The 24,724-nt window shown below is 45.1% G+C and overlaps 12 non-coding genes and 4 pseudogenes across 12 annotated transcripts; all 16 read right to left on the minus strand.

Annotated features, from left to right (window-relative positions):
- Positions 1–5,688: 5,688 nt before the first annotated feature.
- LOC141241342 (U2 spliceosomal RNA) lies at positions 5,689–5,866 on the minus strand (annotated as a pseudogene).
- Positions 5,867–6,662: 796 nt separating this feature from the next.
- On the minus strand, positions 6,663–6,755 carry LOC141241352 (U2 spliceosomal RNA; annotated as a pseudogene).
- Positions 6,756–7,876: 1,121 nt separating this feature from the next.
- LOC141241272 (U2 spliceosomal RNA) lies at positions 7,877–8,067 on the minus strand. Its single transcript, XR_012306052.1, has one exon. It is a non-coding gene; the product is annotated as a U2 spliceosomal RNA (small nuclear RNA).
- Positions 8,068–9,187: 1,120 nt separating this feature from the next.
- On the minus strand, positions 9,188–9,378 carry LOC141241089 (U2 spliceosomal RNA). Its single transcript, XR_012305875.1, has one exon. It is a non-coding gene; the product is annotated as a U2 spliceosomal RNA (small nuclear RNA).
- A 1,120-nt stretch (positions 9,379–10,498) lies between these two features.
- Positions 10,499–10,676, minus strand: LOC141241338 (U2 spliceosomal RNA; annotated as a pseudogene).
- A 796-nt stretch (positions 10,677–11,472) lies between these two features.
- On the minus strand, positions 11,473–11,565 carry LOC141241353 (U2 spliceosomal RNA; annotated as a pseudogene).
- Positions 11,566–12,686: 1,121 nt separating this feature from the next.
- LOC141241273 (U2 spliceosomal RNA) lies at positions 12,687–12,877 on the minus strand. Its single transcript, XR_012306053.1, has one exon. It is a non-coding gene; the product is annotated as a U2 spliceosomal RNA (small nuclear RNA).
- A 1,120-nt stretch (positions 12,878–13,997) lies between these two features.
- On the minus strand, positions 13,998–14,188 carry LOC141241090 (U2 spliceosomal RNA). Its single transcript, XR_012305876.1, has one exon. It is a non-coding gene; the product is annotated as a U2 spliceosomal RNA (small nuclear RNA).
- Positions 14,189–15,308: 1,120 nt separating this feature from the next.
- LOC141241092 (U2 spliceosomal RNA) lies at positions 15,309–15,499 on the minus strand. The gene has a single exon (XR_012305878.1). It is a non-coding gene; the product is annotated as a U2 spliceosomal RNA (small nuclear RNA).
- Positions 15,500–16,619: 1,120 nt separating this feature from the next.
- On the minus strand, positions 16,620–16,810 carry LOC141241093 (U2 spliceosomal RNA). Its single transcript, XR_012305879.1, has one exon. It is a non-coding gene; the product is annotated as a U2 spliceosomal RNA (small nuclear RNA).
- Positions 16,811–17,931: 1,121 nt separating this feature from the next.
- LOC141241239 (U2 spliceosomal RNA) lies at positions 17,932–18,122 on the minus strand. The gene has a single exon (XR_012306021.1). It is a non-coding gene; the product is annotated as a U2 spliceosomal RNA (small nuclear RNA).
- Positions 18,123–19,243: 1,121 nt separating this feature from the next.
- Positions 19,244–19,434, minus strand: LOC141241094 (U2 spliceosomal RNA). The gene has a single exon (XR_012305880.1). It is a non-coding gene; the product is annotated as a U2 spliceosomal RNA (small nuclear RNA).
- Positions 19,435–20,555: 1,121 nt separating this feature from the next.
- Positions 20,556–20,746, minus strand: LOC141241095 (U2 spliceosomal RNA). Its single transcript, XR_012305881.1, has one exon. It is a non-coding gene; the product is annotated as a U2 spliceosomal RNA (small nuclear RNA).
- Positions 20,747–21,867: 1,121 nt separating this feature from the next.
- LOC141241096 (U2 spliceosomal RNA) lies at positions 21,868–22,058 on the minus strand. Its single transcript, XR_012305882.1, has one exon. It is a non-coding gene; the product is annotated as a U2 spliceosomal RNA (small nuclear RNA).
- Positions 22,059–23,178: 1,120 nt separating this feature from the next.
- On the minus strand, positions 23,179–23,369 carry LOC141241315 (U2 spliceosomal RNA). Its single transcript, XR_012306094.1, has one exon. It is a non-coding gene; the product is annotated as a U2 spliceosomal RNA (small nuclear RNA).
- A 1,122-nt stretch (positions 23,370–24,491) lies between these two features.
- On the minus strand, positions 24,492–24,682 carry LOC141241097 (U2 spliceosomal RNA). Its single transcript, XR_012305883.1, has one exon. It is a non-coding gene; the product is annotated as a U2 spliceosomal RNA (small nuclear RNA).
- Positions 24,683–24,724: the final 42 nt, after the last annotated feature.

Genomic DNA, 24,724 nt, shown 5'->3' on the forward strand with positions numbered 1-24,724 from the left:
AACTAAAAATGCCATCAGATTTAAAAACCTTAAAACAGAAGCAGAAATACTTTATATGGAAAAAGGTAAAAAAATTGGGTACATCTTTACCTCCATTAGATTTACATTTGTACATCAGATCTCTTTTTAACTTTTCCATTTTTGAACCCCATAAAAACATAAAAACAATTCTTGTTACTTTCTTGATTTGTAAATTGGAAGGGGGAAACACCATTGCAACATACAACATAATGGGAATTAAAACGGCTTTAATAATTAAAATTTTACCTTCCATACTAAGGTTCCTTAAATTCCACAATGAGATCTTTTTTTCTATTTTATCCATTGCAGAGTCCCAGTTAGGGTCCCCCTCATTGGCTTGGTTAAAAATAATTCCTAAAATTTTTATGTGATTTTTCTGTATCACTATCCCAGGGGTCAAAGAGGAGTCCCATCCCCCCACATTAAAACAGTCACATTTATCTATATTTAATTTAAAACCTGAGGCTTCACAGAAAAATTGTGTGTTTCTCAATACCCTCCTCAGAGATGTGGAATCTGGACATAGTATGGTAACATCATCCATGTAACTTAGGGCTTTAAGTTGCATACCCCTACTCCCGGGAATAGGTACCCCTTTAATTACTTTATCTTTTCTCAGTATGGTTAATAGTGGTTCCATAACACAGATAAAGAGCAGTGGTGAGAGAGGGCACCCTTGTTTCACCCCTGATAATAGAGGAACCCCCTTCGTTAAAAACCCATTTACAGAAATTTGACTAAAACAAGAATAATATAAAAGCATAATGCGGGTTAAAATTTTCTCTGGAAACGCCATTTTTTTAAGAACCATAAAAAGAAATTCATGCGATACCCTGTCAAAAGCTTTTTCAAAGTCTAAGGATAAAATAGCAAGGTTTTGACTTCTCTCTTTTGAATACCATATGGTATCCCTAATTATGTTGAGGGACTCAGCTATGGTTCTTCCGGGAACACCACATACCTGGTTAGGGTGAATTAATTTGGCTATAAAGGGTTTTAAACGGACTGCAATAAGTTTAGCTAAAATTTTATAATCAAGGTTTAAAAGCGTAATAGGCCGCCAGTTTTTAAGTTGGCTCCTATCCCCTTTTTTATATATTAAAGATACCAGACCTCTCCTCCAAGATGGGGGTAATTTATTAGTATTAAAAGCTTCTTTAAACAATAAAAACATATCGTTCTTTAAAATTCCCCAAAAAGTCAGATAAAACTCAATCGGTAGACCGTCTTCCCCAGGGGCTTTCCCACTGGAGAAACTTTTAAAAATCTGTAAAAGTTCCTCACTGGTGAGATCCCTAGATAAAATACCCTGGTCTAAAATATCTAACTTAAAATCAAGGGAATAAATAGCATACTCTAAAAAGGATGGATCTATAACTTTAGTGTTAAAAAGAAGTTGATAAAAATTAAAAGCTTTTCCTAACATACCCTTAATATGATTTTCACCTTCAAGATTTAGGATTGCGTCCCTCCTCCCCATTACCTTTTTGAAGAAGAATCGGGAGCATTTCTCTCCTTCCTCCAGGTGCTGTACATGGGAGTTAAAAATTATTTGTTTTCCTTTTTCATTAAGAGCATTTTTTATTTCAGACTTAAGATTTGCAATATCATCATCCACATCAATACCAACTTCTTTTAGTTTAAAGAGTACTTGTAATCTCATATTAAAAACATAAAACCACTGCTTTTTCTTTTTTGCTTTCATTTTCCCTGCCTTAATAAAAAATAATTTAATCTTAGGTTTAATGCTCTCCCACCAATCCAGCATCGAGGCGCGGGGGTCTCTCTTTGATTGCCAGCACTGGTAGGCCTGCACAAACCTCTTTTGAATATCAATATCCTCTAGGAGAGTTGTATTTAATCTCCATGGGCCTCTTGAGGTATTTTGTTCCCCTGCTAACTCTAAAAACACAGATAAAACTTTATGATCAGAGAATAAATTAGATAAAAGAAAACATTTACAAGGTTTAAAGGCAGTAGAAGCAAATATGAAATCAATTCTAGAAGAAACTCTTCCATTGGACCATGTAACACCTGGATCCGCCGGCAAGAGTTCCTTCCAGCAGTCCTGTAATCTAAAATCATCAATTAAACTTTTCAACAAATAGGAGGTACGGTCTTTATGATTCACATCCCCACCCTGCCGGGATTCCCCATCACGTAAACAATTAAAATCTCCTCCCACTAGCAGGGGGGTTGACCCAACACAAAATAATGGCAATATTTCAAGTAAATCCGCCCTTTCCTGCTTCCCAGGAGGAGCGTACACATTTAATAAACGTAAAGAAAGTCCATTAAAAACAAGATGTATTAAAATAGCTCTGCCAGGTATAATTTCAGTCACAGATTGAATGATGGTAGAATGTCCACGGCAAAGTAGTCCAACTCCGGCAGCACGACAGTCATTAGCACCGGACCACACAGAAACGCCCAGTTTCCAGTCTTCTTTTAAGTCCTTATAATTTAAATTACTCTGTATACCACATTCTTGTAGAAAGCAGAAATCAAATTCCAATGTCTCTAAATAAGAAAATAAAGCAGCCCTACGTGTAGGGCTCTTTAGGGACCTCACATTTAGTGAGGAGATTTTAAGAGGAACAGACATTAAGAAGAATCAGGATCTGAAGATGGGAAGAAGTCAATACACGGCACCTCCTCCTCCGCATCTCCAGGGGTCAGGATTTGTTTAATATTACCGGGATCTGAAGCAGGCAAAAAGGCATCATCCACTTTTGGCTCCTCATCTGGACCTCGACATCCGTGTTTTCTTTGGATATCAGGTTGCTTTACGTCCTCCCGTTGCCTTTTCAGAGGCTGGGAGCTGTCCATCTTTTCCAAGTCCTGTGCATCTGCAGTCCTCATGGCGGTCTGGTCTATGGAACGGGTGTCATCCCTCTGGGTCGTCTTGTCCTCTGGTCTGGTCACGGAACTACTGCGACTTCTGGTTCGAGGACCAGGGCTCGACTGGGTCTTAGCCAGGTCCTTTTTACTTCGCGCCCTAGAGGTCTCTCTTTCTGACACACTGGTTGATCGATTAAGGAGCGTACCCTTTTTGCCCTTACCCAAGATCACCGATGATGGTGTGGCGAATCTGGGTGCTTGCTTAATCGGGGTACTAGAGGTCTCCTCAGTTCCACATAATGCCGGTGGTGCATTCATGCTGGATGAGGACCCTTCCTCTTGACTCTGAGATACGGCAACATCTAGAGCCAGAACATCGATCAATTCCACAGAGAGCGAACCCTCGGTTAATCTTATGGAACCCCTACGACCGTCCTTCTGTGGAACTACCAGCGGGCCCTCTGGCGGAGCCGTTGAAGGATTTGGTCCGGACCCGTCAGCGTGCGCCAACCCAGGTCCAGGGGCAGGTGTAGTAATACTCCCTCCGAAGTATTCTTGGATAGTCAGTTGACCTGACAAACATGTCATATGTTTTTGACTTTTTGCTCGGACAATTCCTGAAGGCGTGACCTGCCTTCCCACATAGGTTACATACGATCTCAGAGTCACACGTAGCGGAGGTGTGCCCACTCTTACCGCACTTGTTGCAAAAGACTACATGAGACCTTGTACAATTTTCTCGTGTATGCCCATATTCATGACAATTCCGGCATTGAAGGGGCATTCCTGGGTAGCGTAGGAATCCCCTGACATTACCAATGGCAAAATTAGCAGGCGGGTGGTGAAGACCACCAATGCCGCTCTGATCTGGATGGAACTTCACCAGGTATTTCCTCTTCCCATTCCAGAAGCGCTGGGAGTTGAGGATATCATGTGAGAAGCGCACTGACTTGCAGTAACGCTTCAAAAAGGTTTCGATATCGCCCTCAGAGACGAATGGGCTGTACATGAAGATCACCAAGGGTACTTCCTCTTCACCGTACAGGAAGTCAAAGCTCAGCCCGTTCAGTCTCTCATCGTCCTTGTCCGCAACCATCAGTGCTGCATGGATATTATCACAGCATGATTTAGCCATAAAGGAAATGGTATATCGCCCACGGAATTCCTGATCGTAAAGACACAGGATCTTATCTCGCTCCAGGTGGAAGAACCCAAAAAGAATCTCATGCACGATGTACTGCAGATTCTTCTCATGGCGCTGGCATTCATCCACCATGATTCTAATGGACTGTCGCAGTGGAGTCTCCCCCACCGCAAATCCAAAAGAAAAAGGCATTTTCGGCCCTCAGGGACTAAGCCCTCCCCCAATAGTAACAAGGGAATGAATCCCACAAAAGCAGGAACAAACCCAAGACCGAGGGAGGGGTACCCCAAGAACTTACACAGCCCACTAAGCGATAAAGCTCAGCAAAGGAAAACGCCCTTATTTCCTCGGGTCGCCCCGAAGACAAGACGCGATCGCTCCCCGTTGTCCGGGGACTAAGCCGACCTGCCAATAGCTGCAAGGGGGTGAAGCTCCCTCAGTTAAGAGAGAGCGATCCCCCAAGGCCAACAAGTCGGGTACCCCAGGCACCTCCTAGCCGAGACCAAGGCAGCAACCGTTAGATCACTGCACCTGATCCTAGCCAAAAGGCCGAGAAGCGATAACCAGAATTGGTTTCCGACTACGGTGCCACCCAAGGATTCTGAAAAGTCCATTTGTGGAGATGGCCACCTGGACTCCCGTTAAGAAGACATGCTGTCAACCTCTAGATCCCTCACATGCCTGCACTTTTCGGCTTGCTGCTGCTGCAATCCACGCGTTTTAGATCTGCATAACTCCACCTCTTTTAGCACAGTACCCTCAACCCCCGGCTGTTCCCACCCGCCTCAACACCGTTGGAAGGGAGGAGAACCAATTAAGGCGGGGGGGGGGGTGGAACGAGCAGCTGTCTACCCTTAGCAGGAGGGTTGCTGATTAATTACCTCTCCTGCTGCTGCTGCTGCTGGCTGTCCAGCAGCAGACTGAAGGTGGCTGCTGCTGTGCGCAGGTATATAAAGGCTCAGAGCCTATTATGACACGCGCAGCCAGCGTTCCATTGCCACATTCCGTCTACTGCAGGCGGGATACCTGGATGGCTGAATGTCACTGAGAAGCTCACAGAGACCGCCATAAGCAACAGTTTAAAAGAATGCCACAGACTAATCAACCAAACTTTTTGGGTTGGTTTCTCTTTTATAGTCTGCAGGCATTAAATGAAAGAAGTCAGTGTTCCAGCAGAGGGAGACAACGTTTCAGAAAAGGCATTGTAGCAAACCAAAAAAGAAATTTTAAGCGCAGCAGAGTAACCAGCTCACATACCTGTTAGATCAGGTGAGTTTAAAAGGCTGCTGTTGATAACAAGGGCATTTGCTAAATAGATGGTGTGTGTGCAACAATATACTGAAAGGTCAATTATATTGTGCAGCTTATCTCACCACCTGTAGTTATTTAGGTGAAAGCTCCAAAATGCTTGCCTAATATGTCTGTTTGTCCAAAAGGAAGTATAGAGGGAGAGCTAGATAGATAGCATTGCATTACATTAGATTACATGGCAATGCAATGCACAGTTGCTGAAGTTGAACCAAAATGAGCTTGTCATCTGGCTTCTGCAACTTTTAACATGAAAAATCCAATGAGGAGAAGAAAAGCAAAGCCAAAGAGTCCATCCCAAAATCCGACAAACAAGCAAAATGAACAAAAAGCATTGAATTCAATTCTTTCTGATTTTAGAAACTGCATTAAAGAACGGGTGCACCGGTCCTGGAGATACTGCAATACCAGGTCAATGCGTGGAGTGGACAGAGCAAGCTCTTTTTCCATCTCCCTGTTCTAAAAATCCATTTAATATATGGTCCCCAGATAGGGGACGTATCAGATATTAAACTGATAAGAACAGATTTTTTTTTTTTGTGAAAGCCCGAATTCGTGTACAAAACCCGAGTGCGCTTGAAAAAGTGACAAGTGCCACAAAAAAAGTGCACTAGGATGCTGGTCTTCTTGAAACCCTCTCCAAAAGGAGAAGGGTCCCCCAAACCATTCCCCGTCCCTCCGAGCCAGAAGGCCACAGCGAGGAACAGGGACAAATAGCCACCTCCAACCGAAACCAGAGGCGACCCAATCTTACCCCCAATACCTGCCCGAGTTCTCACCCGAGCAAGGCACTGGGAGCCAAAGACTGTGCTCCCCTCCCGGAAGAGGGGAGCCAACATCGCTCTCCTCCCGAAAGAGGAGAGCCAAGGGGGTTCAGGGGGGAGCGGAACCTGATGGCCACACACTCCCCCCCTAGACCTGCCAAGAGAGGAACCCGTTAGGGAACCGCATCCCGACAAAATCCTAGTAAGGACGTGGACACACGTGAATAAGTGGACACACAGTGACAAAAAAATTAAATAAATAGTGAAGGTTTCACAGTATAATACTGCCCGGACCTTCGACCGGAAATTGAAAAATTCCCCATCCTAAGGCCAGAAGGCCCGGAATAAGGGTGTGTGCGAAGAAAAAAAATTTGAAGTGCTTGTGCAAATGTGCCATAAACTCAAGTGGGGTTCCCAATCCCAGTGAGTTAAGGCACCCCAGGGTCACCACTCCTGGGGCACTTCACACTTCGGGCTTTCGATCTTCCCCGGCCCAATGACGTCGATCCTGGGGGGCCATGCTTTCCACCAGATGACTATATTAGCCACCTGGCGTACTAACAAGCGCCTAAACCCCAGTGTGCAAAATGTATCAATCTACTAGGGCGGCCAACATAAAAAAACCGCCTTTTCGAAAGATACTACACTTGATCTTAGCCAAAAGGCCGAGAAGCGATAACCAGAATTGGTTTCCGACTACGGTGCCACCCAAGGATTCTGAAAAGTCCATTTGTGGAGATGGCCACCTGGACTCCCGTTAAGAAGACATGCTGTCAACCTCTAGATCCCTCACATGCCTGCACTTTTCGGCTTGCTGCTGCTGCAATCCACGCGTTTTAGATCTGCATAACTCCACCTCTTTTAGCACAGTACCCTCAACCCCCGGCTGTTCCCACCCGCCTCAACACCGTTGGAAGGGAGGAGAACCAATTAAGGCGGGGGGGGGGGTGGAACGAGCAGCTGTCTACCCTTAGCAGGAGGGTTGCTGATTAATTACCTCTCCTGCTGCTGCTGCTGCTGGCTGTCCAGCAGCAGACTGAAGGTGGCTGCTGCTGTGCGCAGGTATATAAAGGCTCAGAGCCTATTATGACACGCGCAGCCAGCGTTCCATTGCCACATTCCGTCTACTGCAGGCGGGATACCTGGATGGCTGAATGTCACTGAGAAGCTCACAGAGACCGCCATAAGCAACAGTTTAAAAGAATGCCACAGACTAATCAACCAAACTTTTTGGGTTGGTTTCTCTTTTATAGTCTGCAGGCATTAAATGAAAGAAGTCAGTGTTCCAGCAGAGGGAGACAACGTTTCAGAAAAGGCATTGTAGCAAACCAAAAAAGAAATTTTAAGCCCAGCAGAGTAACCAGCTCACATACCTGTTAGCTCAGGTGAGTTTAAAAGGCTGCTGTTGATAACAAGGGCATTTGCTAAATAGATGGTGTGTGTGCAACAATATACTGAAAGGTCAATTATATTGTGCAGCTTATCTCACCACCTGTAGTTATTTAGGTGAAAGCTCCAAAATGCTTGCCTAATATGTCTGTTTATCCAAAAGGAAGTATAGAGGGAGAGCTAGATAGATAGCATTGCATTACATTACATTACATGGCAATGCAATGCACAGTTGCTGAAGTTGAACCAAAATGAGCTTGTCATCTGGCTTCTGCAACTTTTAACATGAAAAATCCAATGAGGAGAAGAAAAGCAAAGCCAAAGAGTCCATCCCAAAATCCGACAAACAAGCAAAATGAACAAAAAGCATTGAATTCAATTCTTTCTGATTTTAGAAACTGCATTAAAGAAGGGGTGCACCGGTCCTGGAGATACTGCAATACCAGGTCAATGCGTGGAGTGGACAGAGCAAGCTCTTTTTCCATCTCCCTGTTCTAAAAATCCATTTAATATATGGTCCCCAGATAGGGGACGTATCAGATATTAAACTGATAAGAACAGATATTACACTTGATCTTAGCCAAAAGGCCGAGAAGCGATAACCAGAATTGGTTTCCGACTACGGTGCCACCCAAGGATTCTGAAAAGTCCATTTGTGGAGATGGCCACCTGGACTCCCGTTAAGAAGACATGCTGTCAACCTCTAGATCCCTCACATGCCTGCACTTTTCGGCTTGCTGCTGCTGCAATCCACGCGTTTTAGATCTGCATAACTCCACCTCTTTTAGCACAGTACCCTCAACCCCCGGCTGTTCCCACCCGCCTCAACACCGTTGGAAGGGAGGAGAACCAATTAAGGCGGGGGGGGGGTGGAACGAGCAGCTGTCTACCCTTAGCTGGAGGGTTGCTGATTAATTACCTCTCCTGCTGCTGCTGCTGCTGGCTGTCCAGCAGCAGACTGAAGGTGGCTGCTGCTGTGCGCAGGTATATAAAGGCTCAGAGCCTATTATGACACGCGCAGCCAGCGTTCCATTGCCACATTCCGTCTACTGCAGGCGGGATACCTGGATGGCTGAATGTCACTGAGAAGCTCACAGAGACCGCCATAAGCAACAGTTTAAAAGAATGCCACAGACTAATCAACCAAACTTTTTGGGTTGGTTTCTCTTTTATAGTCTGCAGGCATTAAATGAAAGAAGTCAGTGTTCCAGCAGAGGGAGACAACGTTTCAGAAAAGGCATTGTAGCAAACCAAAAAAGAAATTTTAAGCGCAGCAGAGTAACCAGCTCACATACCTGTTAGATCAGGTGAGTTTAAAAGGCTGCTGTTGATAACAAGGGCATTTGCTAAATAGATGGTGTGTGTGCAACAATATACTGAAAGGTCAATTATATTGTGCAGCTTATCTCACCACCTGTAGTTATTTAGGTGAAAGCTCCAAAATGCTTGCCTAATATGCCTGTTTGTCCAAAAGGAAGTATAGAGGGAGAGCTAGATAGATAGCATTGCATTACATTACATTACATGGCAATGCAATGCACAGTTGCTGAAGTTGAACCAAAATGAGCTTGTCATCTGGCTTCTGCAACTTTTAACATGAAAAATCCAATGAGGAGAAGAAAAGCAAAGCCAAAGAGTCCATCCCAAAATCCGACAAACAAGCAAAATGAACAAAAAGCATTGAATTCAATTCTTTCTGATTTTAGAAACTGCATTAAAGAAGGGGTGCACCGGTCCTGGAGATACTGCAATACCAGGTCAATGCGTGGAGTGGACAGAGCAAGCTCTTTTTCCATCTCCCTGTTCTAAAAATCCATTTAATATATGGTCCCCAGATAGGGGACGTATCAGATATTAAACTGATAAGAACAGATACTACACTTGATCTTAGCCAAAAGGCCGAGAAGCGATAACCAGAATTGGTTTCCGACTACGGTGCCACCCAAGGATTCTGAAAAGTCCATTTGTGGAGATGGCCACCTGGACTCCCGTTAAGAAGACATGCTGTCAACCTCTAGATCCCTCACATGCCTGCACTTTTCGGCTTGCTGCTGCTGCAATCCACGCGTTTTAGATCTGCATAACTCCACCTCTTTTAGCACAGTACCCTCAACCCCCGGCTGTTCCCACCCGCCTCAACACCGTTGGAAGGGAGGAGAACCAATTAAGGCGGGGGGGGGGTGGAACGAGCAGCTGTCTACCCTTAGCTGGAGGGTTGCTGATTAATTACCTCTCCTGCTGCTGCTGCTGCTGGCTGTCCAGCAGCAGACTGAAGGTGGCTGCTGCTGTGCGCAGGTATATAAAGGCTCAGAGCCTATTATGACACGCGCAGCCAGCGTTCCATTGCCACATTCCGTCTACTGCAGGCGGGATACCTGGATGGCTGAATGTCACTGAGAAGCTCACAGAGACCGCCATAAGCAACAGTTTAAAAGAATGCCACAGACTAATCAACCAAACTTTTTGGGTTGGTTTCTCTTTTATAGTCTGCAGGCATTAAATGAAAGAAGTCAGTGTTCCAGCAGAGGGAGACAACGTTTCAGAAAAGGCATTGTAGCAAACCAAAAAAGAAATTTTAAGCGCAGCAGAGTAACCAGCTCACATACCTGTTAGCTCAGGTGAGTTTAAAAGGCTGCTGTTGATAACAAGGGCATTTGCTAAATAGATGGTGTGTGTGCAACAATATACTGAAAGGTCAATTATATTGTGAAGCTTATCTCACCACCTGTAGTTATTTAGGTGAAAGCTCCAAAATGCTTGCCTAATATGTCTGTTTATCCAAAAGGAAGTATAGAGGGAGAGCTAGATAGATAGCATTGCATTACATTACATTACATGGCAATGCAATGCACAGTTGCTGAAGTTGAACCAAAATGAGCTTGTCATCTGGCTTCTGCAACTTTTAACATGAAAAATCCAATGAGGAGAAGAAAAGCAAAGCCAAAGAGTCCATCCCAAAATCCGACAAACAAGCAAAATGAACAAAAAGCATTGAATTCAATTCTTTCTGATTTTAGAAACTGCATTAAAGAAGGGGTGCACCGGTCCTGGAGATACTGCAATACCAGGTCAATGCGTGGAGTGGACAGAGCAAGCTCTTTTTCCATCTCCCTGTTCTAAAAATCCATTTAATATATGGTCCCCAGATAGGGGACGTATCAGATATTAAACTGATAAGAACAGATTTTTTTTTTTTGTGAAAGCCCGAATTCGTGTACAAAACCCGAGTGCGCTTGAAAAAGTGACAAGTGCCACAAAAAAAGTGCACTAGGATGCTGGTCTTCTTGAAACCCTCTCCAAAAGGAGAAGGGTCCCCCAAACCATTCCCCGTCCCTCCGAGCCAGAAGGCCACAGCGAGGAACAGGGACAAATAGCCACCTCCAACCGAAACCAGAGGCGACCCAATCTTACCCCCAATACCTGCCCGAGTTCTCACCCGAGCAAGGCACTGGGAGCCAAAGACTGTGCTCCCCTCCCGGAAGAGGGGAGCCAACATCGCTCTCCTCCCGAAAGAGGAGAGCCAAGGGGGTTCAGGGGGGAGCGGAACCTGATGGCCACACACTCCCCCCCTAGACCTGCCAAGAGAGGAACCCGTTAGGGAACCGCATCCCGACAAAATCCTAGTAAGGACGTGGACACACGTGAATAAGTGGACACACAGTGACAAAAAAATTAAATAAATAGTGAAGGTTTCACAGTATAATACTGCCCGGACCTTCGACCGGAAATTGAAAAATTCCCCATCCTAAGGCCAGAAGGCCCGGAATAAGGGTGTGTGCGAAGAAAAAAAATTTGAAGTGCTTGTGCAAATGTGCCATAAACTCAAGTGGGGTTCCCAATCCCAGTGAGTTAAGGCACCCCAGGGTCACCACTCCTGGGGCACTTCACACTTCGGGCTTTCGATCTTCCCCGGCCCAATGACGTCGATCCTGGGGGGCCATGCTTTCCACCAGATGACTATATTAGCCACCTGGCGTACTAACAAGCGCCTAAACCCCAGTGTGCAAAATGTATCAATCTACTAGGGCGGCCAACATAAAAAAACCGCCTTTTCGAAAGATACTACACTTGATCTTAGCCAAAAGGCCGAGAAGCGATAACCAGAATTGGTTTCCGACTACGGTGCCACCCAAGGATTCTGAAAAGTCCATTTGTGGAGATGGCCACCTGGACTCCCGTTAAGAAGACATGCTGTCAACCTCTAGATCCCTCACATGCCTGCACTTTTCGGCTTGCTGCTGCTGCAATCCACGCGTTTTAGATCTGCATAACTCCACCTCTTTTAGCACAGTACCCTCAACCCCCGGCTGTTCCCACCCGCCTCAACACCGTTGGAAGGGAGGAGAACCAATTAAGGCGGGGGGGGGGGTGGAACGAGCAGCTGTCTACCCTTAGCAGGAGGGTTGCTGATTAATTACCTCTCCTGCTGCTGCTGCTGCTGGCTGTCCAGCAGCAGACTGAAGGTGGCTGCTGCTGTGCGCAGGTATATAAAGGCTCAGAGCCTATTATGACACGCGCAGCCAGCGTTCCATTGCCACATTCCGTCTACTGCAGGCGGGATACCTGGATGGCTGAATGTCACTGAGAAGCTCACAGAGACCGCCATAAGCAACAGTTTAAAAGAATGCCACAGACTAATCAACCAAACTTTTTGGGTTGGTTTCTCTTTTATAGTCTGCAGGCATTAAATGAAAGAAGTCAGTGTTCCAGCAGAGGGAGACAACGTTTCAGAAAAGGCATTGTAGCAAACCAAAAAAGAAATTTTAAGCCCAGCAGAGTAACCAGCTCACATACCTGTTAGCTCAGGTGAGTTTAAAAGGCTGCTGTTGATAACAAGGGCATTTGCTAAATAGATGGTGTGTGTGCAACAATATACTGAAAGGTCAATTATATTGTGCAGCTTATCTCACCACCTGTAGTTATTTAGGTGAAAGCTCCAAAATGCTTGCCTAATATGTCTGTTTATCCAAAAGGAAGTATAGAGGGATAGCTAGATAGATAGCATTGCATTACATTACATTACATGGCAATGCAATGCACAGTTGCTGAAGTTGAACCAAAATGAGCTTGTCATCTGGCTTCTGCAACTTTTAACATGAAAAATCCAATGAGGAGAAGAAAAGCAAAGCCAAAGAGTCCATCCCAAAATCCGACAAACAAGCAAAATGAACAAAAAGCATTGAATTCAATTCTTTCTGATTTTAGAAACTGCATTAAAGAAGGGGTGCACCGGTCCTGGAGATACTGCAATACCAGGTCAATGCGTGGAGTGGACAGAGCAAGCTCTTTTTCCATCTCCCTGTTCTAAAAATCCATTTAATATATGGTCCCCAGATAGGGGACGTATCAGATATTAAACTGATAAGAACAGATATTACACTTGATCTTAGCCAAAAGGCCGAGAAGCGATAACCAGAATTGGTTTCCGACTACGGTGCCACCCAAGGATTCTGAAAAGTCCATTTGTGGAGATGGCCACCTGGACTCCCGTTAAGAAGACATGCTGTCAACCTCTAGATCCCTCACATGCCTGCACTTTTCGGCTTGCTGCTGCTGCAATCCACGCGTTTTAGATCTGCATAACTCCACCTCTTTTAGCACAGTACCCTCAACCCCCGGCTGTTCCCACCCGCCTCAACACCGTTGGAAGGGAGGAGAACCAATTAAGGCGGGGGGGGGGTGGAACGAGCAGCTGTCTACCCTTAGCTGGAGGGTTGCTGATTAATTACCTCTCCTGCTGCTGCTGCTGCTGGCTGTCCAGCAGCAGACTGAAGGTGGCTGCTGCTGTGCGCAGGTATATAAAGGCTCAGAGCCTATTATGACACGCGCAGCCAGCGTTCCATTGCCACATTCCGTCTACTGCAGGCGGGATACCTGGATGGCTGAATGTCACTGAGAAGCTCACAGAGACCGCCATAAGCAACAGTTTAAAAGAATGCCACAGACTAATCAACCAAACTTTTTGGGTTGGTTTCTCTTTTATAGTCTGCAGGCATTAAATGAAAGAAGTCAGTGTTCCAGCAGAGGGAGACAACGTTTCAGAAAAGGCATTGTAGCAAACCAAAAAAGAAATTTTAAGCGCAGCAGAGTAACCAGCTCACATACCTGTTAGATCAGGTGAGTTTAAAAGGCTGCTGTTGATAACAAGGGCATTTGCTAAATAGATGGTGTGTGTGCAACAATATACTGAAAGGTCAATTATATTGTGCAGCTTATCTCACCACCTGTAGTTATTTAGGTGAAAGCTCCAAAATGCTTGCCTAATATGCCTGTTTGTCCAAAAGGAAGTATAGAGGGAGAGCTAGATAGATAGCATTGCATTACATTACATTACATGGCAATGCAATGCACAGTTGCTGAAGTTGAACCAAAATGAGCTTGTCATCTGGCTTCTGCAACTTTTAACATGAAAAATCCAATGAGGAGAAGAAAAGCAAAGCCAAAGAGTCCATCCCAAAATCCGACAAACAAGCAAAATGAACAAAAAGCATTGAATTCAATTCTTTCTGATTTTAGAAACTGCATTAAAGAAGGGGTGCACCGGTCCTGGAGATACTGCAATACCAGGTCAATGCGTGGAGTGGACAGAGCAAGCTCTTTTTCCATCTCCCTGTTCTAAAAATCCATTTAATATATGGTCCCCAGATAGGGGACGTATCAGATATTAAACTGATAAGAACAGATACTACACTTGATCTTAGCCAAAAGGCCGAGAAGCGATAACCAGAATTGGTTTCCGACTACGGTGCCACCCAAGGATTCTGAAAAGTCCATTTGTGGAGATGGCCACCTGGACTCCCGTTAAGAAGACATGCTGTCAACCTCTAGATCCCTCACATGCCTGCACTTTTCGGCTTGCTGCTGCTGCAATCCACGCGTTTTAGATCTGCATAACTCCACCTCTTTTAGCACAGTACCCTCAACCCCCGGCTGTTCCCACCCGCCTCAACACCGTTGGAAGGGAGGAGAACCAATTAAGGCGGGGGGGGGGTGGAACGAGCAGCTGTCTACCCTTAGCTGGAGGGTTGCTGATTAATTACCTCTCCTGCTGCTGCTGCTGCTGGCTGTCCAGCAGCAGACTGAAGGTGGCTGCTGCTGTGCGCAGGTATATAAAGGCTCAGAGCCTATTATGACACGCGCAGCCAGCGTTCCATTGCCACATTCCGTCTACTGCAGGCGGGATACCTGGATGGCTGAATGTCACTGAGAAGCTCACAGAGACCGCCATAAGCAACAGTTTAAAAGAATGCCACAGACTAATCAACCAAACTTTTTGGGTTGGTTTCTCTTTTATAGTCTGCAGGCATTAAATGAAAGAAGTCAGTGTTCCAGCAGAGGGAGACAACGTTTCAGAAAAGGCATTGTAGCAAACCAAAAAAGAAATTTTAAGCGCAGCAGAGTAACCAGCTCACATACCTGTTAGCTCAGGTGAGTTTAAAAGGCTGCTGTTGATAACAAGGGCATTTGCTAAATAGATGGTGTGTGTGCAACAATATACTGAAAGGTCAATTATATTGTGAAGCTTATCTCACCACCTGTAGTTATTTAGGTGAAAGCTCCAAAATGCTTGCCTAATATGTCTGTTTATCCAAAAGGAAGTATAGAGGGAGAGCTAGATAGATAGCATTGCATTACATTACATTACATGGCAATGCAATGCACAGTTGCTGAAGTTGAACCAAAATGAGCTTGTCATCTGGCTTCTGCAACTTTTAACATGAAAAATCCAATGAGGAGAAGAAAAGCAAAGCCAAAGAGTCCATCCCAAAATCCGACAAACAAGCAAAATGAACAAAAAGCATTGAATTCAATTCTTTCTGATTTTAGAAACTGCATTAAAGAAGGGGTGCACCGGTCCTGGAGATACTGCAATACCAGGTCAATGCGTGGAGTGGACAGAGCAAGCTCTTTTTCCATCTCCCTGTTCTAAAAATCCATTTAATATATGGTCCCCAGATAGGGGACGTATCAGATATTAAACTGATAAGAACAGATACTACACTTGATCTTAGCCAAAAGGCCGAGAAGCGATAACCAGAATTGGTTTCCGACTACGGTGCCACCCAAGGATTCTGAAAAGTCCATTTGTGGAGATGGCCACCTGGACTCCCGTTAAGAAGACATGCTGTCAACCTCTAGATCCCTCACATGCCTGCACTTTTCGGCTTGCTGCTGCTGCAATCCACGCGTTTTAGATCTGCATAACTCCACCTCTTTTAGCACAGTACCCTCAACCCCCGGCTGTTCCCACCCGCCTCAACACCGTTGGAAGGGAGGAGAACCAATTAAGGCGGGGGGGGGGTGGAACGAGCAGCTGTCTACCCTTAGCAGGAGGGTTGCTGATTAATTACCTCTCCTGCTGCTGCTGCTGCTGGCTGTCCAGCAGCAGACTGAAGGTGGCTGCTGCTGTGCGCAGGTATATAAAGGCTCAGAGCCTATTATGACACGCGCAGCCAGCGTTCCATTGCCACATTCCGTCTACTGCAGGCGGGATACCTGGATGGCTGAATGTCACTGAGAAGCTCACAGAGACCGCCATAAGCAACAGTTTAAAAGAATGCCACAGACTAATCAACCAAACTTTTTGGGTTGGTTTCTCTTTTATAGTCTGCAGGCATTAAATGAAAGAAGTCAGTGTTCCAGCAGAGGGAGACAACGTTTCAGAAAAGGCATTGTAGCAAACCAAAAAAGAAATTTTAAGCGCAGCAGAGTAACCAGCTCACATACCTGTTAGCTCAGGTGAGTTTAAAAGGCTGCTGTTGATAACAAGGGCATTTGCTAAATAGATGGTGTGTGTGCAACAATATACTGAAAGGTCAATTATATTGTGCAGCTTATCTCACCACCTGTAGTTATTTAGGTGAAAGCTCCAAAATGCTTGCCTAATATGTCTGTTTATCCAAAAGGAAGTATAGAGGGAGAGCTAGATAGATAGCATTGCATTACATTACATTACATGGCAATGCAATGCACAGTTGCTGAAGTTGAACCAAAATGAGCTTGTCATCTGGCTTCTGCAACTTTTAACATGAAAAATCCAATGAGGAGAAGAAAAGCAAAGCCAAAGAGTCCATCCCAAAATCCGACAAACAAGCAAAATGAACAAAAAGCATTGAATTCAATTCTTTCTGATTTTAGAAACTGCATTAAAGAAGGGGTGCACCGGTCCTGGAGATACTGCAATACCAGGTCAATGCGTGGAGTGGACAGAGCAAGCTCTTTTTCCATCTCCCTGTTCTAAAAATCCATTTAATATATGGTCCCCAGATAGGGGACGTATCAGATATTAAACTGATAAGAACAGATACTACACTTGATCTTAGCCAAAAGGCCGAGAAGCGATAACCAGAATTGGTTTCCGACTACGGTGCCACCCAAGGATTCTGAAAAGTCCATTTGTGGAGATGGCCACCTGGACTCCCGTTAAGAAGACATGCTGTCAACCTCTAGATCCCTCACATGCCTGCACTTTTCGGCTTGCTGCTGCTGCAATCCACGCGTTTTAGATCTGCATAACTCCACCTCTTTTAGCACAGTACCCTCAACCCCCGGCTGTTCCCACCCGCCTCAACACCGTTGGAAGGGAGGAGAACCAATTAAGGCGGGGGGGGGGGTGGAACGAGCAGCTGTCTACCCTTAGCAGGAGGGTTGCTGATTAATTACCTCTCCTGCTGCTGCTGCTGCTGGCTGTCCAGCAGCAGACTGAAGGTGGCTGCTGCTGTGCGCAGGTATATAAAGGCTCAGAGCCTATTATGACACGCGCAGCCAGCGTTCCATTGCCACATTCCGTCTACTGCAGGCGGGATACCTGGATGGCTGAATGTCACTGAGAAGCTCACAGAGACCGCCATAAGCAACAGTTTAAAAGAATGCCACAGACTAATCAACCAAACTTTTTGGGTTGGTTTCTCTTTTATAGTCTGCAGGCATTAAATGAAAGAAGTCAGTGTTCCAGCAGAGGGAGACAACGTTTCAGAAAAGGCATTGTAGCAAACCAAAAAAGAAATTTTAAGCGCAGCAGAGTAACCAGCTCACATACCTGTTAGCTCAGGTGAGTTTAAAAGGCTGCTGTTGATAACAAGGGCATTTGCTAAATAGATGGTGTGTGTGCAACAATATACTGAAAGGTCAATTATATTGTGCAGCTTATCTCACCACCTGTAGTTATTTAGGTGAAAGCTCCAAAATGCTTGCCTAATATGTCTGTTTATCCAAAAGGAAGTATAGAGGGAGAGCTAGATAGATAGCATTGCATTACATTACATTACATGGCAATGCAATGCACAGTTGCTGAAGTTGAACCAAAATGAGCTTGTCATCTGGCTTCTGCAACTTTTAACATGAAAAATCCAATGAGGAGAAGAAAAGCAAAGCCAAAGAGTCCATCCCAAAATCCGACAAACAAGCAAAATGAACAAAAAGCATTGAATTCAATTCTTTCTGATTTTAGAAACTGCATTAAAGAAGGGGTGCACCAGTCCTGGAGATACTGCAATACCAGGTCAATGCGTGGAGTGGACAGAGCAAGCTCTTTTTCCATCTCCCTGTTCTAAAAATCCATTTAATATATGGTCCCCAGATAGGGGACGTATCAGATATTAAACTGATAAGAACAGATACTACACTTGATCTTAGCCAAAAGGCCGAGAAGCGATAACCAGAATTGGTTTCCGACTACGGTGCCACCCAAGGATTCTGAAAAGTCCATTTGTGGAGATGGCCACCTGGACTCCCGTTAAGAAGACATGCTGTCAACCTCTAGATCCCTCACATGCCTGCACTTTTCGGCTTGCTGCTGCTGCAATCCACGCGTTTTAGATCTGCATAACTCCACCTCTTTTAGCACAGTACCCTCAACCCCCGGCTGTTCCCACCCGCCTCAACACCGTTGGAAGGGAGGAGAACCAATTAAGGCGGGGGGGGGGGTGGAACGAGCAGCTGTCTACCCTTAGCAGGAGGGTTGCTGATTAATTACCTCTCCTGCTGCTGCTGCTGCTGGCTGTCCAGCAGCAGACTGAAGGTGGCTGCTGCTGTGCGCAGGTATATAAAGGCTCAGAGCCTATTATGACACGCGCAGCCAGCGTTCCATTGCCACATTCCGTCTACTGCAGGCGGGATACCTGGATGGCTGAATGTCACTGAGAAGCTCACAGAGACCGCCATAAGCAACAGTTTAAAAGAATGCCACAGACTAATCAACCAAACTTTTTGGGTTGGTTTCTCTTTTATAGTCTGCAGGCATTAAATGAAAGAAGTCAGTGTTCCAGCAGAGGGAGACAACGTTTCAGAAAAGGCATTGTAGCAAACCAAAAAAGAAATTTTAAGCGCAGCAGAGTAACCAGCTCACATACCTGTTAGCTCAGGTGAGTTTAAAAGGCTGCTGTTGATAACAAGGGCATTTGCTAAATAGATGGTGTGTGTGCAACAATATACTGAAAGGTCAATTATATTGTGCAGCTTATCTCACCACCTGTAGTTATTTAGGTGAAAGCTCCAAAATGCTTGCCTAATATGTCTGTTTATCCAAAAGGAAGTATAGAGGGAGAGCTAGATAGATAGCATTGCATTACATTACATTACATGGCAATGCAATGCACAGTTGCTGAAGTTGAACCAAAATGAGCTTGTCATCTGGCTTCTGCAACTTTTAACATGAAAAATCCAATGAGGAGAAGAAAAGCAAAGCCAAAGAGTCCATCCCAAAATCCGACAAACAAGCAAAATGAACAAAAAGCATTGAATTCAATTCTTTCTGATTTTAGAAACTGCATTAAAGAAGGGGTGCACCGGTCCTGGAGATACTGCAATACCAGGTCAATGCGTGGAGTGGACAGAGCAAGCTCTTTTTCCATCTCCCTGTTCTAAAAATCCATTTAATATATGGTCCCCAGATAGGGGACGTATCAGATATTAAACTGATAAGAACAGATACTACACTTGATCTTAGCCAAAAGGCCGAGAAGCGATAACCAGAATTGGTTTCCGACTACGGTGCCACCCAAGGATTCTGAAAAGTCCATTTGTGGAGATGGCCACCTGGACTCCCGTTAAGAAGACATGCTGTCAACCTCTAGATCCCTCACATGCCTGCACTTTTCGGCTTGCTGCTGCTGCAATCCACGCGTTTTAGATCTGCATAACTCCACCTCTTTTAGCACAGTACCCTCAACCCCCGGCTGTTCCCACCCGCCTCAACACCGTTGGAAGGGAGGAGAACCAATTAAGGCGGGGGGGGGGGTGGAACGAGCAGCTGTCTACCCTTAGCAGGAGGGTTGCTGATTAATTACCTCTCCTGCTGCTGCTGCTGCTGGCTGTCCAGCAGCAGACTGAAGGTGGCTGCTGCTGTGCGCAGGTATATAAAGGCTCAGAGCCTATTATGACACGCGCAGCCAGCGTTCCATTGCCACATTCCGTCTACTGCAGGCGGGATACCTGGATGGCTGAATGTCACTGAGAAGCTCACAGAGACCGCCATAAGCAACAGTTTAAAAGAATGCCACAGACTAATCAACCAAACTTTTTGGGTTGGTTTCTCTTTTATAGTCTGCAGGCATTAAATGAAAGAAGTCAGTGTTCCAGCAGAGGGAGACAACGTTTCAGAAAAGGCATTGTAGCAAACCAAAAATGAAATTTTAAGCGCAGCAGAGTAACCAGCTCACATACCTGTTAGCTCAGGTGAGTTTAAAAGGCTGCTGTTGATAACAAGGGCATTTGCTAAATAGATGGTGTGTGTGCAACAATATACTGAAAGGTCAATTATATTGTGCAGCTTATCTCACCACCTGTAGTTATTTAGGTGAAAGCTCCAAAATGCTTGCCTAATATGTCTGTTTATCCAAAAGGAAGTATAGAGGGAGAGCTAGATAGATAGCATTGCATTACATTACATTACATGGCAATGCAATGCACAGTTGCTGAAGTTGAACCAAAATGAGCTTGTCATCTGGCTTCTGCAACTTTTAACATGAAAAATCCAATGAGGAGAAGAAAAGCAAAGCCAAAGAGTCCATCCCAAAATCCGACAAACAAGCAAAATGAACAAAAAGCATTGAATTCAATTCTTTCTGATTTTAGAAACTGCATTAAAGAAGGGGTGCACCGGTCCTGGAGATACTGCAATACCAGGTCAATGCGTGGAGTGGACAGAGCAAGCTCTTTTTCCATCTCCCTGTTCTAAAAATCCATTTAATATATGGTCCCCAGATAGGGGACGTATCAGATATTAAACTGATAAGAACAGATACTACACTTGATCTTAGCCAAAAGGCCGAGAAGCGATAACCAGAATTGGTTTCCGACTACGGTGCCACCCAAGGATTCTGAAAAGTCCATTTGTGGAGATGGCCACCTGGACTCCCGTTAAGAAGACATGCTGTCAACCTCTAGATCCCTCACATGCCTGCACTTTTCGGCTTGCTGCTGCTGCAATCCACGCGTTTTAGATCTGCATAACTCCACCTCTTTTAGCACAGTACCCTCAACCCCCGGCTGTTCCCACCCGCCTCAACACCGTTGGAAGGGAGGAGAACCAATTAAGGCGGGGGGGGGGGTGGAACGAGCAGCTGTCTACCCTTAGCAGGAGGGTTGCTGATTAATTACCTCTCCTGCTGCTGCTGCTGCTGGCTGTCCAGCAGCAGACTGAAGGTGGCTGCTGCTGTGCGCAGGTATATAAAGGCTCAGAGCCTATTATGACACGCGCAGCCAGCGTTCCATTGCCACATTCCGTCTACTGCAGGCGGGATACCTGGATGGCTGAATGTCACTGAGAAGCTCACAGAGACCGCCATAAGCAACAGTTTAAAAGAATGCCACAGACTAATCAACCAAACTTTTTGGGTTGGTTTCTCTTTTATAGTCTGCAGGCATTAAATGAAAGAAGTCAGTGTTCCAGCAGAGGGAGACAACGTTTCAGAAAAGGCATTGTAGCAAACCAAAAAAGAAATTTTAAGCGCAGCAGAGTAACCAGCTCACATACCTGTTAGCTCAGGTGAGTTTAAAAGGCTGCTGTTGATAACAAGGGCATTTGCTAAATAGATGGTGTGTGTGCAACAATATACTGAAAGGTCAATTATATTGTGCAGCTTATCTCACCACCTGTAGTTATTTAGGTGAAAGCTCCAAAATGCTTGCCTAATATGTCTGTTTATCCAAAAGGAAGTATAGAGGGAGAGCTAGATAGATAGCATTGCATTACATTACATTACATGGCAATGCAATGCACAGTTGCTGAAGTTGAACCAAAATGAGCTTGTCATCTGGCTTCTGCAACTTTTAACATGAAAAATCCAATGAGGAGAAGAAAAGCAAAGCCAAAGAGTCCATCCCAAAATCCGACAAACAAGCAAAATGAACAAAAAGCATTGAATTCAATTCTTTCTGATTTTAGAAACTGCATTAAAGAAGGGGTGCACCGGTCCTGGAGATACTGCAATACCAGGTCAATGCGTGGAGTGGACAGAGCAAGCTCTTTTTCCATCTCCCTGTTCTAAAAATCCATTTAATATATGGTCCCCAGATAGGGGACGTATCAGATATTAAACTGATAAGAACAGATACTACACTTGATCTTAGCCAAAAGGCCGAGAAGCGATAACCAGAATTGGTTTCCGACTACGGTGCCACCCAAGGATTCTGAAAAGTCCATTTGTGGAGATGGCCACCTGGACTCCCGTTAAGAAGACATGCTGTCAACCTCTAGATCCCTCACATGCCTGCACTTTTCGGCTTGCTGCTGCTGCAATCCACGCGTTTTAGATCTGCATAACTCCACCTCTTTTAGCACAGTACCCTCAACCCCCGGCTGTTCCCACCCGCCTCAACACCGTTGGAAGGGAGGAGAACCAATTAAGGCGGGGGGGGGGTGGAACGAGCAGCTGTCTACCCTTAGCAGGAGGGTTGCTGATTAATTACCTCTCCTGCTGCTGCTGCTGCTGGCTGTCCAGCAGCAGACTGAAGGTGGCTGCTGCTGTGCGCAGGTATATAAAGGCTCAGAGCCTATTATGACACGCGCAGCCAGCGTTCCATTGCCACATTCCGTCTACTGCAGGCGGGATACCTGGATGGCTGAATGTCACTGAGAAGCTCACAGAGACCGCCATAAGCAACAGTTTAAAAGAATGCCACAGACTAATCAACCAAACTTTTTGGGTTGGTTTCTCTTTTATAGTCTGCAGGCATTAAATGAAAGAAGTCAGTGTTCCAGCAGAGGGAGACAACGTTTCAGAAAAGGCATTGTAGCAAACCAAAAAAGAAATTTTAAGCGCAGCAGAGTAACCAGCTCACATACCTGTTAGCTCAGGTGAGTTTAAAAGGCTGCTGTTGAAAACAAGGGCATTTGCTAAATAGATGGTGTGTGTGCAACAATATACTGAAAGGTCAATTATATTGTGCAGCTTATCTCACCACCTGTAGTTATTTAGGTGAAAGCTCCAAAATGCTTGCCTAATATGTCTGTTTATCCAAAAGGAAGTATAGAGGGAGAGCTAGATAGATAGCATTGCATTACATTACATTACATGGCAATGCAATGCACAGTTGCTGAAGTTGAACCAAAATGAGCTTGTCATCTGGCTTCTGCAACTTTTAACATGAAAAATCCAATGAGGAGAAGAAAAGCAAAGCCAAAGAGTCCATCCCAAAATCCGACAAACAAGCAAAATGAACAAAAAGCATTGAATTCAATTCTTTCTGATTTTAGAAACTGCATTAAAGAAGGGGTGCACCGGTCCTGGAGATACTGCAATACCAGGTCAATGCGTGGAGTGGACAGAGCAAGCTCTTTTTCCATCTCCCTGTTCTAAAAATCCATTTAATATATGGTCCCCAGATAGGGGATGTATCAGATATTAAACTGAGAAGAACAGATACTACACTTGATCTTAGCCAAAAGGCCGAGAAGCGATAACCAGAATTGGTTTACGACTACGGTGCCACCCAAGGATTCTGAAAAGTCCATTTGTGGAGATGGCCACCTGGACTCCCGTTAAGAAGACATGCTCTCAACCTCTAGATCCCTCACATGCCTGCACTTTTCGGCTTGCTGCTGCTGCAATCCACGCGTTTTAGATCTGCATAACTCCACCTCTTTTAGCACAGTACCCTCAACCCCCGGCTGTTCCCACCCGCCTCAACACCGTTGGAAGGGAGGAGAACCAATTAAGGCGGGGGGGGGGGGTGGAACGAGCAGCTGTCTACCCTTAGCAGGAGGGTTGCTGATTAATTACCTCTCCTGCTGCTGCTGCTGCTGGCTGTCCAGCAGCAGACTGAAGGTGGCTGCTGCTGTGCGCAGGTATATAAAGGCTCAGAGCCTATTATGACACGCGCAGCCAGCGTTCCATTGCCACATTCCGTCTACTGCAGGCGGGATACCTGGATGGCTGAATGTCACTGAGAAGCTCACAGAGACCGCCATAAGCAACAGTTTAAAAGAATGCCACAGACTAATCAACCAAACTTTTTGGGTTGGTTTCTCTTTTATAGTCTGCAGGCATTAAATGAAAGAAGTCAGTGTTCCAGCAGAGGGAGACAACGTTTCAGAAAAGGCATTGTAGCAAACCAAAAAAGAAATTTTAAGCGTAGCAGAGTAACCAGCTCACATACCTGTTAGCTCAGGTGAGTTTAAAAGGCTGCTGTTGATAACAAGGGCATTTGCTAAATAGATGGTGTGTGTGCAACAATATACTGAAAGGTCAATTATATTGTGCAGCTTATCTCACCACCTGTAGTTATTTAGGTGAAAGCTCCAAAATGCTTGCCTAATATGTCTGTTTATCCAAAAGGAAGTATAGAGGGAGAGCTAGATAGATAGCATTGCATTACATTACATTACATGGCAATGCAATGCACAGTTGCTGAAGTTGAACCAAAATGAGCTTGTCATCTGGCTTCTGCAACTTTTAACATGAAAAATCCAATGAGGAGAAGAAAAGCAAAGCCAAAGAGTCCATCCCAAAATCCGACAAACAAGCAAAATGAACAAAAAGCATTGAATTCAATTCTTTCTGATTTTAGAAACTGCATTAAAGAAGGGGTGCACCGGTCCTGGAGATACTGCAATACCAGGTCAATGCGTGGAGTGGACAGAGCAAGCTCTTTTTCCATCTCCCTGTTCTAAAAATCCATTTAATATATGGTCCCCAGATAGGGGACGTATCAGATATTAAACTGATAAGAACAGATACTACACTTGATCTTAGCCAAAAGGCCGAGAAGCGATAACCAGAATTGGTTTACGACTACGGTGCCACCCAAGGATTCT

This window comes from Phyllobates terribilis, unplaced genomic scaffold (assembly GCF_046119375.1).
Source record: "Phyllobates terribilis strain yellow unplaced genomic scaffold, ASM4611937v1 Scaffold_986__1_contigs__length_492241, whole genome shotgun sequence".
Lineage (NCBI taxonomy): Eukaryota > Metazoa > Chordata > Amphibia > Anura > Dendrobatidae > Phyllobates > Phyllobates terribilis.